Below are 15,997 nucleotides of genomic sequence, written 5' to 3'. Positions count from 1 at the left end.
AGTTAGCCCCATTCTGACTCTTGCCTTGGTTTTAAACAGTTCATGCTGGTTCATGTGTTCCTTAGGCATTTCAGTCGCCACCTCTGCTAACGGTCTACTGAGCTGCGGCCTCAGCTCTACCACGTACTGGTCTGTAGAGATGCTGTACCCAAGGCACGCCCTTTCAAAGTTTTCTAAGAAGGCCTCGGTATCATTGCCTGCCTTGTAGGTGGGGAACTTCCTGGGATGTGGAGCGGTACCTGGAGAAGGATTGCTAGGGTTTGTTGGTATATTCTGCTGAGCCTTTGCCTTCTCCATCTCCAGTGCATGCTTCCTCTTTTTTCCTTTTCCTCCTTAGCATGCTTCCTCTCTTGTGGGCAGCCTCCGTTTCATTTTCCTTTGCCTCCATTTCTGTCCTGTGGGCAGCCTCTTTGGCTTTTTCTCCCTTGGGTTCTGTCATCTTAGCCTCTCTGTTTTTAACTAACTTTGCACCCGAGAGTTTAAAAAAAAAAAAAAAAAAAAAACACCTGGTTTGTAAAATTTAGTTGTGCTGTAATGTGATACCTATGTTCTCTGATAGTTTTTTTTTTTTTAAAGGATTTTTCTGTAGGCTGAGAATAGCTAACACCTTTGTCTCCAGGCAAATAGACAGAAAACCCCTCTAGCTGCTCTTAGCTTAAAACAAACAAACAAAAACCACCCTCTTCAGGTCTGTGAAAAACTTGTGAATTTCCCTGCAGGAGGTTAACTACCCTGCCTTTAGGTAGAGGAAACTCCAGCTCAAAAAAGAAAGATCCCTTTTGTTATGCCTGCTGCTCTGGCCCCCAGGCAGAGACAGAAAAACTCTAATTGTTTGCAGCTTAAAACCTGCTTCCAAGCAGCCCCAAGGGGGGGGGGGGGAAACAGGGAAATCCTTTTAAAATCCTACTGTGCTTCTGCTTCAAAATGATCTAAAAAACAATCTCAAAATGATCCCACCGCTCTGCCACCATGTCAAGGTTCCTTCCCCACTCAGAACTCTAGGGTACAGATATGGGGACCTGCATGAAAGACCCCCTAAGCTTATTCTTACCAGCTTAGGTTAAAAACTTCCTCAAGGTACAAACTTTGCCGTGTCCTTGAACCCTATGCTGCCACCACCAAGCGTGTTAAACAAAGAACAGGGAAAGAGCCCACTTGGAGACGTCTTCCCTCCCAAGCCCTACACCCCCTTTCCTGGGGAAGGGTTGATAAAAGCCTCACCAATTTGCATAGGTGAAACAGACCCAAACCCTTGGATCTTAACAACAATGAAAAATAAATCAGGTTCTTAAAAGAAGAATTTTAATTTAAAGAAGAAGTAAAAGAATCACCTCTGTAAAATCAGGATGGTAAATACCTTACAGGGTAATCAGATTCAAAACGTAGAGAATCCCTCTAGGCATAACCTTAAGTTACAAAAAGACACAAAAACAGGAATATATATTCCATTCAGCACAACCTATTTTACAAGCCATTTAACAAAAGGAAATCTAACGCATTTCTAGCTAGATTACTTACTAACTTAACAGAAGTTCTGAGGAGTTACGAAGAGCATTCCTGATCTGTTCCCAGCAAAAGCATCACACAGACAGAGTCTTTGTCCGTCCCCCGTCCCCCCTTCAGCTTTGAAAGTAACTTGTCTCCTCATTGGTCATTTTGGTCAGGTGCCAGCGAGGTTGTCTTAGCTTCTTAACCCTTTATAGGTGAAAGGGTTTTGCCTCTGGCCAGGAGCGATTTTATAGTTCTGTATATAGAAAGGTGGTTACCCTTTCCCTTTATATTTATGACATCAGTAATGGATGAATGGAAATGGTAAGCCAAAACTGAAATACTACACTTTCAACTCTAGTGAAACTACTAGCTATTTCTGTACCATTGGCAGGCAAGCATGTAACCGTGTGCTGCCAGCAATGTGATGAAAGCATTGAAGTCTCAGGTTGAGCCAAAGGCAGTATTATGTTGGTCTCTGATGAAAAGTTTCAGATTCTGTAACGCCAGTCACCTATTTCTCATCCTACTATCCACTTTATCTTATTGCATTGTCAACCCCTCCCTTGCTGAAAATTGAAAAACCACAACTCAGTCCTTCAAATCCCTACTGAACTGCCACAGTGATACCTATAGAACACTGCCAGCTGAATGGCTAAGCACATGGTGAGCTGAGACTGCTGCTACTAATCTGTTTGCTTGTTTCCATTAAAAAAAAAAAAGCCTATACATAAAAATTGTCCATATAGCTTGTGACCCAGTGTGCCTGAGGTAGCCCTCACTGGAAATGCCAAGGGCAGGGCAGGCTGCACAAAGGAGAGCAGATACTTCCAAGACTGGTGGGTAACACTGAAGTTAAACTCCCCAACCAGTCACAAACTGTACTTCTGATCCCCACACTGGTTATCAAGAAGCCAAGAAAAGAATCACACAGCCCCCTGATTGCATTCCAGTTCTCTGGCTCTCAATCCGCACCTAGGTCCAGTACAGTGAGAAGTTACTTTAAAACTCTGCTCACTATACAAAATGTTCTTCTGACCTCCAAAGGGCCAGCCATATTGCCAGGTCATTTGGATCTTACCCAGAATACCATGTTGCCAGCCAATCCTTTAGAGTCTGAAACTAAAGGTTTATTATAGAGAAAAAAGAACAAGAAGAGAGTTAAGTGGTAAAGCACTCACATACATACAAAGACTTCAAAGGTCATATGTCAGGTTTTTAGCAGTATTGGTGAGTTTGCTGGCTTGCAAGTCCCTCTGGAACACTTCCACAGTTTGGATGGGTCATTCAGTCAGAGCTTGGTTTGTAGAAAAGATACTCCAGAGGTAAGAAGCAGGAATGAAGACAAAATGGAAAAGATGCAGCTGCCTTTTAATAGTCTTTTGCTATGCGGCTTGTACTTCCTTTATCCCAAACACAAGCTTCCCAGCAGATGGCATGGAAGCCTCACTAGCAATGTTAAAGCGCTGCAGCGGCAGCACTTTAACGTGGCTGTGTAGTTGTGGCACGAGTGCTGGGAGAGAGCTCTCCCAGCGCTGTAAAAAACCCATCCCCACAGGGGAGTAGCTACCAGTGCACTGTCTACACCGCCACTTTATAATTCTGAAACTTGCAGTGCTCTGAGGGGTGTTTTTTCATACGCTTGAGCGACAAAGTTTCAGCACTGTAAAGTGGCAGTGTAGACAAGGCCTCAGAGTTCTCTGTGCAGACAGGCATACCACATGCTGCCTTGCTGACTCATAAGGTGTCTTCCCTGGTTCCTTTTAATGGGTTCATTGTACAGTTCATGGCCCTTGAGGGGCTGTCAAACAGGCTAAGCAGTGCTGATGTCAATCTGTCCGGGGGTGTCACCCAGAAACACAGCACAAGTTTGGAAATACAGATATACCCTACAAATCTATAACTCCAATACAAAGGTCATATAAACAGGATTATCCTACTTGGCAAATAGTAGCATTTTTGCAGATACCTCACATGGCACATCTGGTCAGATTCCTTGCAATTTAATAATAATGTCAACAATACAATAAAGTGTTCCACATATTCCATACAGCATCACACATCCCATCTGAAAAGACTTTCATTCTGGCCTCACTTCCTCCCTCCCCCCCCCCCCCCCCCCCAAAAAAACCAAACAAAACAAAAAACACTTTTTGCTTCACTCACCTATTTTGTCATATCGTAAAACTAAGATTGTAAAGCTGTCTGTTACCGTCTGTATGCTAGACATTTAGAACACGTTATATTAATCAAGACAAACCATCATGGAACTCCTGCATGTATGGCAACGCGTAACTCAGATCAGCCATAGAATCCTAGAAATTTAGTCCTGCCCCCTGTGCAGGACCAACTATACCTAGACCACCTCTGACAGGTTTTGTGTAATCTGTTCTTAAAAACGTGTGGCCCACCTTGATTGTAGGGAGAGTGGTCACTTTGGATGAGCTATTACCAGCAGGAGAGTGAGTTTGTGTGTGTATGGGGGTGGGGGGGGGGGTGAGAGAACCTGGATTTGTGCTGGAAATGGCCCACCTTGATTTTCATACACATTGTAAGGAGAGTGGTCACTTTGGATGGGCTGTTGCCAGCAGGAGAGTGGGGTGGGAGGAGGTATTGTTTCATGGTCTCTGTGTATATAATGTCTTCTGCAGTTTCCACAGTATGCATCCAATGAAGTGAGCTGTAGCTCACGAAAGCTTATGCTCAAATAAATTGGTCAGTCTCTAAGGTGCCACAGGTACTCCTTTTCTTTTTGTACAATTCCCATCACTAACCTTTTTTTGAAAGCATGTTCTAGGTGCTTAACTTTCTAACCATAAGGACAGTTTTTCCTGGTATCTGCCCTAAATTTTCCTTGCTATAGATAAGCATATTACTACTTCTCCAAATCCACAGAAAGTAGGACAACAATTGATCACTGTCCTCTTTATAACAGTCCTTAACAGTCTTCAAATATGTTATCAGGTCCCCATTAGTCTTCTTTCCTCAAGATTAAACAAACCCAGTTTTTTAACCTTTCCTCGTGGGTCAGGTTTTCTAAACCTTGTATCATTTTTGTTGCTCTCCTTTGGACTCTCTCCAATTTGTCCACACATGTTAATACATGCCAGAATATTAGCCTTTTTCACAACTGCATCACATTTGTTGGTTCACATTCATTTTCTTTTCAGCAGTATCACTGCCTAGCCAGCTATTCCCCATTTTGTAGTTGTGCATTTGAATGTTCCTTGATAAATGTAGTACTTTGTATCGCACTGTCTGGAATGGCTTATGATAGTCGTGTGTGATGCATGTGTGTGGTGATCCTCAGGTGGCATGTGACCAGGATTCATCACTGAATTTGATCTGCTGGTTGGATCTTCAGCTTCCCTGGCTTGGGCCAGGTACTGACAGGGAGTGCGACGTGAAGGCTGATCCATGCCCCTTGCTTACAACAGTGAGTGCCTACCTGAGGGCACGCTGTCAGAAACCGGGAAGACACTCCAAACTGGTGGTACATTCTATAATTAGATTTCGCCAAGCAAGTAACAAATGTGAAATTCTGGATCACTGTAACCATCTTACCATGTTTCAGAGTAACAGCCGTGTTAGTCTGTATTCGCAAAAAGAAAAGGAATACTTGTGGCACCTTGGAGACTAACCAATTTATTTGAGCATGAGCTTTCGTGAGCTACAGCTCACTTCATCGGATGCATACTGTGGAAACTGCAGAAGACATTATATACACAGAGACCATGAAACAATACCTCCTCCCACCCCACTCTCCTGCTGGTAATAGCTTATCTAAAGTGATGATCAAGTTGGGCCATTTCCAGCACAAATCCAGTTTTCTCACCCTCTGCCCCGCCCCGCCCCCCCCACACACACAAACTCACTCTCCTGCTGGTAATAGCCCATCCAAAGTGACCACTTTCTTCACAATGTGTATGATAATCAAGGTGGGCCATTTCCTGCACAAATCCAGGTTCTCTCACCCCCCCACCCCCATACAAGATCTCTATCAAGCATTCTTACAATTACAGTACCCACCTGCGGAAGTGAAGAAACAGATTGATAGAGCCAGAAGAGTTCCCAGAAGTCACCTACTACAGGACAGGCCTAACAAAACAACAGAACGCCACTAGCCATCACCTTCAGCCCCCAACTAAAACCCCTCCAACGCATTATTAAGGATCTACAACCTATCCTGAAGGATGACCCAACACTCTCACAAATCTTGGGAGACAGGCCAGTCCTTGCCTACAGACAGCCCCCCAACCTGAAGCGAATACTCGCCAGCAACCACATACCACACAACAGAACCACTAACCCAGGAACCTATCCTTGCAACAAAGCCCGTTGCCAACTGTGCCCACATATCTATTCAGGGGACACCATCACAGGGCCTAATAACATCAGCCACACTATCAGAGGCTCATTCACCTGCACATCCACCAATGTGATATATGCCATCATGTGCCAGCAATGCCCCTCTGCCATGTACATTGGTCAAACTGGGCAGTCTCTACGTAAAAGAATAAATGGACACAAATCAGATGTCAAGAATTATAACATTCATAAACCAGGAAATGGCCCACCTTGATTTTCATGCACGTTGTAAGGAGAGTGGTCACTTTGGATAGGCTTAAGTGTGTTTGTGTGTGTGGTTTTTGGAGGGGGGTGAGAGAACCTGGATTTGTGCAGGAAATGGCCCACCTTGATTATCATACACATTGTGAAGAGAGTGGTCACTTTGGATGGGCTATTACCAGCAGGAGAGAGTTTGTGTGTGTGTGTGGGGGGGGGGGGGGCGCGGAGGGTGAGAGAACTGGATTTGTGCTGGAAATGGCCCAACGTGATGATCACTTTAGATAAGCTATTACCAGCAGGAGAGTGGGGTGGGAGGAGGTATTGTTTCATGGTCTCTGTGTATATAATGTCTTCTGCAGTTTCCACAGTATGCATCCGATGAGGTGAGCTGTAGCTTACGAAAGCTCACATCTTACCATGGAGTCTCAGACTGGAATGTCTAGGGCACTGTCTATCTTGCTGCTCAGACAAACTGGGCTTTGAAATAAATGGTCACCTACACCAAAAATCACACCACATTCAGGTTGCTTCCAGTCCCAATAGATCAGACACTTACCCTAGATCTTAAACCAAAGAGAGTGCTTGTAGCCAATCCTATAAAATTATGTAAAGGTTTATTAACTAGGAAAAAGGATTGAGTTATTTACAGGTGCAAGCAAGCGCGTGTGCGCGCACACACAAACAGATGAGTTACCATCTAAATCCTCAGAGTGACAGAGTTGTAGTGAGCTGTCAATTCAAAGTGTCTTTCACAATAGACACAGGGATGCTACACCTGGAGATCTCTGGCTTCAGTTTAGAATCTCTGGCCCATAAGAGTTCAAACAGCGAAAAAGATGGACAATTTTCCTGTGGTTTTATTTCAGGCATGGCTATGCTCGAAACTTCAAAGCGCTCCCGCTGCAGCGCTTTGAAGTGCCAGCGTGGTTGCGTGCCAGCACCGGGAGAGAGCTCTCCCAGCGCTTCTGGTACTCCACTTCCACCTCCAGGAGGGGATTAGCTTAGTGTGCTGGGAGCACTGTGCTCCTAGCACTGGGGCACTGTTTACACTCTCGCTTTACAGCATGGTAACTTTCTGCGCTTGAGGGTGTTTTTTCAGCAAGAAAGTTGTAGCGCTGTAAAGTGCCAGTGTAGCCATAGCCTGCCTGCTTTCAGCTTTCGACCCACAGAAGGGGTTTCCTTGCACATAGCATTTCCCAGGTGCAATAGGGCCGTTAATCAGTCCTTTATATTGTAATGATTCTTGATGGCCCATCTGATTTTGATAGCCCTTCTGGATGGGCAGGGGGAGATGATTCCCATGTCTGAGTTTACAAGTTCAGGGCAAACATTTTCAAAATTATAAAGCTTATAGCATGGAATACAGACACTACAAATGAATTAATGCATGCAGTAGTTTACAAGCATGTCATAAAAAGAACAGGAGTACTTGTGGCACCTTAGAGACTAACCAATTTATTTGGGCATAAGCTTTCGTGAGCTACAGCTCACTTCATCGGATGCATACTGTGGAAACTGCAGAAGACATTATATACACAGAGACCATGAAACAATACCTCCTCCCACCCCACTCTCCTGCTGGTAATAGCTTATCTAAAGTGATCATCAAGTTGGGCCCAAAATGGCCCAAAACTTGATGAAGTGAGCTGTAGCTCACGAAAGCTCATGCTCAAATAAATTGGTTAGTCTCTAAGGTGCCACAAGTACTCCTTTTCTTTTTGCGAATACAGACTAACACGGCTGTTACTCTGAAACCTGTCAAGCATGTCATAGAGTCTAAACACTAAATACGTTCTTATAGGGCTAATATGTGCTTTAAGCAAAAATAACCTACAGGTGGTCTGTCTGGTTTCCAACTACGAGGTAGTCCATTCTTAACTAATGCCTGCAGCTTGGGCAAGAACTGGCATTTGACACTTTCACACTTTGCACTTGTCTTTATCAAATTTCATCTTGATTTCAGACCAGTTCTCTGAATTCTTTTGAATTTGAATCCTTTCCTCCAAAGTGCTAGCATCCCTCCCACATTGTGTCATCTGTCACATTTTAAAGCATACTCTCCACTCATTTATCTAAATATTAATGAAAACACAGAATAGTAGCAGTCTCAGGCCTGATCCCCCTAGATACACCCTCCCAATTTGACGACAGACCATTTAAACTATTCTTTGATATGGTCCTTCAACCAGTTGTTCACCCATATAGTAATTTCATCTAGACCACATTTCCCTAGTTTGCTTATGAGAATGTCATGTGGTACTGTCAAAAGTCTTTACTAAAAATCAAGATATTGCATCTGCTGTTTTCTCACATCCATTAGGCCAGTAACCCTGTCAAAGAGGGAAATTAGGTTTCTTTGTTCTTGACAAATCCATATTGGCTATTCCTTATAGCCCTATTATTCTTTAGTTGCTTGCAGAGGGATTGTTTAATAAGTTCCAGTGTCATTCCAGGTATCGAAGTTAGGCTGACTGGTTTATAATTCCCCGGGTCCTCCTTGTTCCCCCTTTTAAAGATAAGTAATTGTCCTTTTCCAGTCCTTTGGGACCTCACTCATCCTCCATGAGTTCTCAAAAATAATAACTAGTGGTTCAAAAATTGTTTCAGCTAGTTCCTTAAGAATCCTAAGATGGATTTCATCAGGCCCTGGTGACTTTAATACATATAGTTTATGTAAATAGTCTTTTACCTGTTCTTTCACTATTCTGGCTGGTGTTCCTTCCCTTTGTTGTTTAATATTAATTGTGTTAAGGCTCTGGTCACAATTAACCTTTTTAGTGAAGACTGAAGCAAAATAGGCATTACACACCACAGCCTTCTTGATGTCATCTGTTATTAACTCTCCTTCCCCACTAAGTAGTGGACCTATACTTTTTCTTCATCTCTGACTTCTAGTGTGTTTAAAGAACTTCTGATTGCCTTATGTCCCTTGCTAGGTGTAATTCGTTTTGTGCCTTAATCTTTCCAATTTTGTTCACATGCTTTTGCATGTATACTGCAATAGATGTAAAATGAAAGTTTAACCCTTATATTGGTAGGTTTCAGTTGTGGGGCTGAACACTAGAGGAGCTCTGGGTCAATTGATAAGTTTTTATGTGGATACTGCCCACTTATTATTTGGTTGTTCCTCCCCCTCCACCCCCCCATCTGTGGGGAAGAAAGCATTGAACTAACAAATGTGTAAGAAGGTTGAGAGGTGATATGTTCAATCTATAAGTACATGCATGGGAAGAAGATTTTTGATAAGAGAGGGCTCTTTAATTTAGCAGTCAAAGACATTAACAATATCAAACGTCTGGAAGACAAACTTAAACAAATCCAGACTAGAAATAAGGTGCAGTTTTTTAAGTGAAGCCAATTAACTATTGGAACAGTTTGCCTAGGGAAACTCCAGTAGTTGAAGTCTTCAAAGATTATATGTCTGTCTGAAAAAATATTCTCTAGTTCAACCAGAAGTTAGGGGTTTAGTGCAGGAATTACTGACTGAAATATTGACTGGTTATGCAGCAGGCTGGACTAAACAATTGTAATTTTCCTTTTGGTCTTAAAATCTCTCTCTGAAACCCTGACCCTACTGAAGTCAATGGAAGTTTTGCCATGACTTCAGTTGGGGCAGCGTACCCTATGAATCTACACTCTGCCTTCCTAGTTGTTGACTCTGTTAGGCATATTCTCTTTAGAACTCTGTTAATTTAATAAACAGATTTGTAAAAGCCCTTTTTTATTCCTCTTGACTCTTATGGAGTCCCTTTTACTTCTACTTTGAGTGCCAGAGACCTAGCATGTTTTTAATAATGAGAGCTTCAAAGCATGTAATGAGTGTGTACACAAACAGAAAGAAAAATGGTGAGGAATCTGGCATATACTCCAGGCTCCCAAAGGGAAACTAAAACTATATGGAAATGTGCATTTGAGTCTTTAACAATGGCTAGATATTATAAAGTTGATGTTTTATAATAGAATGCAGGCATTCGGTGGGGGAAGATTATAAATGAAGCCTGCTGCTAGTATTTTCCTGCACTGTTGGAGGTGGTCATGCAGAAAGATTGTCATTGTGCAAGACTGCGCCGGATGTAAATGAAATTCTTGTTACAGGCACTGTTGAGCACAAATCAGTTTTATGTGGGTCTACCGTGGGTCAGATAAAGGGCGTATGGAGAAGAAGAAACTGAACTTTATGTAACAATTAATTTTGGTTCTGTTCTAATAACTTCAAGAATTAGTATATTACTAGTTTCAGCACAGTTACATCCTGTGTAAACATGAAAGGCAATCTCCTTTTCTTCTCTCTCTCTCGCTCGCTCTCCAAAATGTTTTAGATGTAAATTAAATAAATACCTTTTAAAACAAATGATTTAAGTCACTTACAGAACAAGAAGTAGGAAGATTCAGTTGTAAATCAGTAGCTAACTATCCTTTGGAAATTTTAAACGTAGAGATGCTGTCAAGTTATAGTTTCTAGGCTGAAATTTTTTCGTTTTGGGGAGTAATTTCTCTTGTATTCCAAATATGTTTTAACTCCACTGCAGATAGGGATGCATTCCATTTACCGCTTTTAAACAATTACACAAGAGTGGAAAACAGATCAGATGCATGAAAAGTTGGGGTCTCATGAATTTACTATTTTTATATAGTAAATTGTATGTAATTTAAGACCTGATATCCATAATTTTTAAGTATATGTTACTTTGCAGTACTGACATGCACAGTACTTCTGACAGAATTCTGCGCTCCTGCAGGGATGCAGAATTCACATGGCCTGCATATTTCTGTGTACCCTGCTCAGAAACATGCAAAAAAAAATCTGCGGGGGACACTCACTTTTTCCCCTGCAGCCTAGGCAGAACATCTGTTCCAGTGTGCCTGGAGCAGCCTCCGAGACACAAATTACTGCAGCGGGAGGGCGGCTGGGTGTACGTGCTTGCGGGGGAGACATTTATCACTGTCAGGGGGCTGGGCTCGGCGTGTGCCTGCCAACAAGCGAGAGAGACTCTGTCTCTCTTGGGGCCTGGAGGGGTAGGTCTTTTTATTATGCATGAGGAAGGATCTGTCCCAGTGGCAGAAATGTAGCAGCTTGCCTGCTAACTAATATTGTTAATGTTCCTATTGTTAGTTAACTGTTCACATACTCAGTCAATTCCCCCAGGAGCATAAAAACCTGTAAAAGTTTTAAGGCCCCCACATTGGCAGAGTAAGGGAATCAGCTAAGAAGATCTATGGCACAGGAAAAAAGTGAGAAAGCATAAAGTGGCACAATGGGGTTAGATTATAGCTCAGGATTTATTTTACTTACCCATTAAAAAAAAAAAAAATTTACCAAGCAGTCAAGAAAATGTCAGGACAATCAGAAGCAAGCATTTCCCAGAGTACCCAGCCAGGTCCAGGACAATGATTAGCAAAATTGTATGACTTTCATATGTCAAGTCTGAGCAATTTAAAATGACATTTTTTATTTTTTATTTTTTTGCTGTTTGGTGTTCTGTTTAAATGAAAATCCAGGATTATAAGTGGTATTCAGAGTATTAGCTACCAGTTGTTTGTAACTTAACTTTCATGTGTTTAGGAAATGCTGAATAATTATTGGTTTCAGAGTTGACTTTTTTTCTGCATTGTAATTTAAATAAATTACCAAAACAATTGAAACTGGTGTGGTAGTGCATTATTTTGACAAATAATATATGCAGAATTTTGAATTTTTTTTGTGCAGAATCCCCCCTGGAGTAACACAGGCATAATTTATGGATCGAGTGAGAGACCATAAAATCATTCAATGTTGTTTAAAAAAATTATAAATCAGTGGTTTTCAACTTTTTTTTCCATATGGAGGTATGGATCCCTTTCGAAATCTTAAACATTATCTGTGTGCCACACATTGAAAATCACTATTCTAAATAACTCTTGGGCTAATTACAAAATGCTAGTTTAAGTGTTATTGTTACGTATTTCAATCCTTGCTTTAAGGATTCCAATAACAGTGTAACACACAGTTACAAAGTGTGTGTTTTTTCAAGTTGACTGTTATAACTTTTTGACACCACCATATCTTGATTCCTTTATGGTGCACATGCCAATGTGGCTGAAAGTTTTTTGTTTGTTTTTAAAATGCTGCATTTACCAATAGCATAATGGATTTTTCAGTACAGCTTAAATAATAGAGACACAAGGTGGATGTGGCAATATCTTTTATTGGACGAACTTCTTCTGGTAAGAGACAAGCTTTTGAGCCACACAGCACTGTTCTTCAAGTCTGGGAAAGGTACTCAGAGAATCACAGTTGGTCCAGTAAAAGATATTACCTCACCCACCTTGTCTCTCTAATATCCTAAAACCAATCTGGCTACAACTGCACTGCATATAATTTAAATAATGTAAGGTGTGCTGACTCTACAATACTAAAGCAAAAAAAAAGTGTGTATCTATGTGTGTGTAATACGTACATGTATACAAGAATGTCCATTTGGCAGGTAAGGGCAAAATCATACATTTTTGAAATTTGTTTCCATTACTGTTGTTTTCCCTTTTCCTGTGGGACGTAATGATGGTAGCCGTGAGCATAGGTGCAAATGTAACAAGTGCAGTTGAGTGGCTTCAGCCCACTGTATTTTATAATTACTGTTACTATGACTGCCCCAGATTATGTATTTGCTCCTTGTATAAACTCACTGACTTCAATGGAAAAAGTACAAGCATTGAAACTAGTTAATTGATATTTATAGATTCAGAGTGGCAGCCATGTTAGTCTGTATCCGCAAAAAGAAAAGTAGTACTTGTGGCACCTTAGAGACTAACAAATTTATTTGAGCATAAGCTTTTGTGAGCTACAGCTTACTTCAATATCGATGACCAGCATTCCGGATCCTGAAATTGGAAGAACTCATGAAAACATCCGATGAAGTGAGCTGTAGCTCATGGAAGTTTATGCTCAAATAAATGTTAGTCTCTAAGGTGCCACAAGTACTCCTTTTCTTTTTGCTGATATTTATAGGGAAGATGTGGTTTGACACTATATGGAGTTGCAGCTTTTGAGAAAACAGAATTTTGGGTAATCTTAACCTAAAGCCATTAAAGTATTTAAAGCTTTTCTGGAAACTTTATATTTAATATAGCTATTGTAGTAGAGACAGCTGAGCAGTAGTAGCTGAATAGTGAATCCAGGCAAAATAAGTTTTATTGAATCAATGGCAAGAATGAACACCAGCCTTTTAGCTGTGTAACCACAGAGACTTAAGACCCATCAGAGAACCAGCAACTACTAGTTTCAGAGTAACAGCCGTGTTAGTCTGTATTCTCAAAAAGAAAAGGAGTACTTGTGGCACCTTAGAGACTAACCAATTTATTTGAGCATAAGCTTTCGTGAGCTACAGCTCACTTCATCGGATGCATACTGTGGAAAGTGTAGTATTTTTTCATGCTTTGTGTGTACAAAAAGATCTTCTATACTTTCCACAGTATGCATCCGATGAAGTGAGCTGTAGCTCACGAAAGCTTATGCTCAAATAAATTGGTGAGTCTCTAAGGTGCCACAAGTACTCCTTTTCTTTTTACCAACTACTAGGATGCTCACAATTAATTAACAATTAGCAATAATTTGTCTGCTTTTCTTATAGGAAGCTCAAATGGAAATTCCAGCAGGTTTAGTCTGCAAACTAGGATTGTGGCTAGTGGCAGGGCATTTGGTTGGAAATTTGTGTTGCAGCTTTGGATAAACCAGTGATTGCTGTTTTAACCACTGGCCAGCTGCTAAACCTTCTTCACAAATAAGTTGAATAATGGAAGAAGGCATACTTCTACTTTCAGCATTTGTCAACCTGCTCAAGGTCTGTTGTCTTATTTAAAATTTGAACATGACTGCTGTTGCAACCATTAAATTCTCCTATGAATGAGAAAAGGGCTATCAGTAGAGGATCCTAAATGATTGCTCAAAACCACCAAATAAAACTATAAGATAAGCTGCGGAATCTGTTACAGCTTACTGTAGTAGGTAGATCAGGAATACTAGATTTTTCAACAGATAAATTCTGTACCAAAATACAAATGCCACTTTGAAACTACCTCAAAGTTCAATAGAGAATTCAACTCCCACCAGTTTAACCTATGTTGTCTGGGTATACCAAAAGGAGGACAGGAGACACTTGATATGGATTTTAGTCAGGCTGCAACTTTATTTATATAGATGTCTGAGACTACCCAGCAGATAAAGTGTACAATGCAGGCAAATCCATGCTTCTTCAAATAATTACCCAGGGCTTCCATCAGCTCCCCCTTATTTCCATTCAGGTCCCCCCCAGCCAACCCATGGCTTGGACTTTACCATTCACCCCCCTCCTGTATCCGTTGCAAAAAAACCCCCAAAACCTCTACCCTCCACAACGACAACCCATTAAATTGACTCAAAAAACATATCCACACCTTCAAGTCTTCCTTCATCTCTCTAGTAACTTGTATGTAATAGTGTGGCCTGGATATGCCCGCTGTTGGCACTGCCAGCCGAGTACAAAATGCCTGCTCCCGGGTAACAACACTGTAGGCAAAGTTCAGGTGCCCTAGAATAGACTGCAGGTCTTGCAGTGTGAGTTTCGTTAGGCTCCTACAGCTCTCCTGAGCAATCCCAATAGTTCCTGAAGCTTTTCCTGAGAGAGCAGCTATATGCTCTCCCCAGTGTGCAGCTTGATCCCTAGGTAGGTTAGCGTACTGTAAGGGCCCTCTGGTTTTTTCTTTTGCTAGGGGTACCCACAGCTGTTTAGCCAGGACCTGAAATGTGTCCAACAGGTGAACACACTCATCTGACCCGCTCGTCCCGCAAACAAAAAATTGTGTAAATAATGCACTACTTGGCGTAGTCCTGCAGCCTGCACCACTGCCCAGTGTAACATTGTACTAAATTTTTCAAATGCTGAACAGGATACTGAGCAGCCCATGGGCATAGCTTTGTCAAAATAAAATTGACCTTTTGGCTTTCTTTTTTGTGGAACAAAGTCCAATGAATGCACCAGCAGCAGTCGAAAAGCAGACTCAATATCACACTTAGCCATTAGTGCCCTTGGGCCACAAACCCGAAAAGGAGGCTTCCAACACCCAGGGATTGCACCTTTAAAGCCTTCACGCCTCACATTCCTGGGGGTGAGTCAGCGCTGCAAAGCTGACCACCGTTCACCTTTTGCAGCAGTTTCTGACCTCTTTTCCCCTCCTCTACCCCCTAAGCCAGAAAGCACAGCTGTCTTCCCTTAGCAAGCCCAGACAATGTTGCCCTTGCTTTAGGTGTGGTGCAGTTATTTTCTGTAGTACAAAAAAGCTGTCAGCTTCCAGGAATAACCTTCAGCATTGTGCTTACTGTAATCACGTAAAGACCCTACTGCACTTACAGTAAAAACACATCTTTGTAAGTATTGCTTTCTAAGCATGGAGGATAGTGCCATTACATTTTATTATATTCTTACTAGAAGTTACAATGAGAGAGTTCTCCAAAGATTTGTCTCGCTAGCTGATCCTCTGAATGCTGAACACGGCATTATAATTCAGTCCTGTGTGGGGGGATATTTAGTTCTAATGAATGGTCAAGCACCTGATTACTGCATGGGCTTAATCAGCATGAAACAATTCTTGCCATCTCAGCTATCATGGGTTTATTTATTTTACTGACCAGTGATGGCAAAAGAATCTGGGATGTTTTAATTGCAAATACCTCAACTTAATGAAGTTTGACACCTTTTTTAACTTCTCTCATAAATAAACATGAATGTATTTATGCCACTCAACACGTGAGATGCTATTTGTTTTAGTAGTTACTAACCAGAGTTGTCTACATAATTTTCATCTCCAAATTATCCCAGGAAATATCCTATGAAGGCAATAAAATTTAGTCACAATTAACAGGTTTGTTTTGATGTACTCTGATGGTTTTATGGAAGCTATACATGTGAATAGTTTTACTGTAGATATT

General features: G+C 41.4%; 1 protein-coding gene across 6 annotated transcripts in view; it reads left to right on the top strand.

Moving 5' to 3' along the window:
* The window catches only part of ARHGAP12 (Rho GTPase activating protein 12), a 142,404-nt gene that overhangs the window by 21,867 nt on the left and 104,540 nt on the right, over window positions 1-15,997 (top strand). The window lies entirely within an intron of this gene.

This window comes from Natator depressus, chromosome 2 (assembly GCF_965152275.1).
Source record: "Natator depressus isolate rNatDep1 chromosome 2, rNatDep2.hap1, whole genome shotgun sequence".
Taxonomy (NCBI): Eukaryota; Metazoa; Chordata; order Testudines; family Cheloniidae; genus Natator; species Natator depressus.
This window is presented reverse-complemented; position numbering and strand designations above follow the sequence as displayed.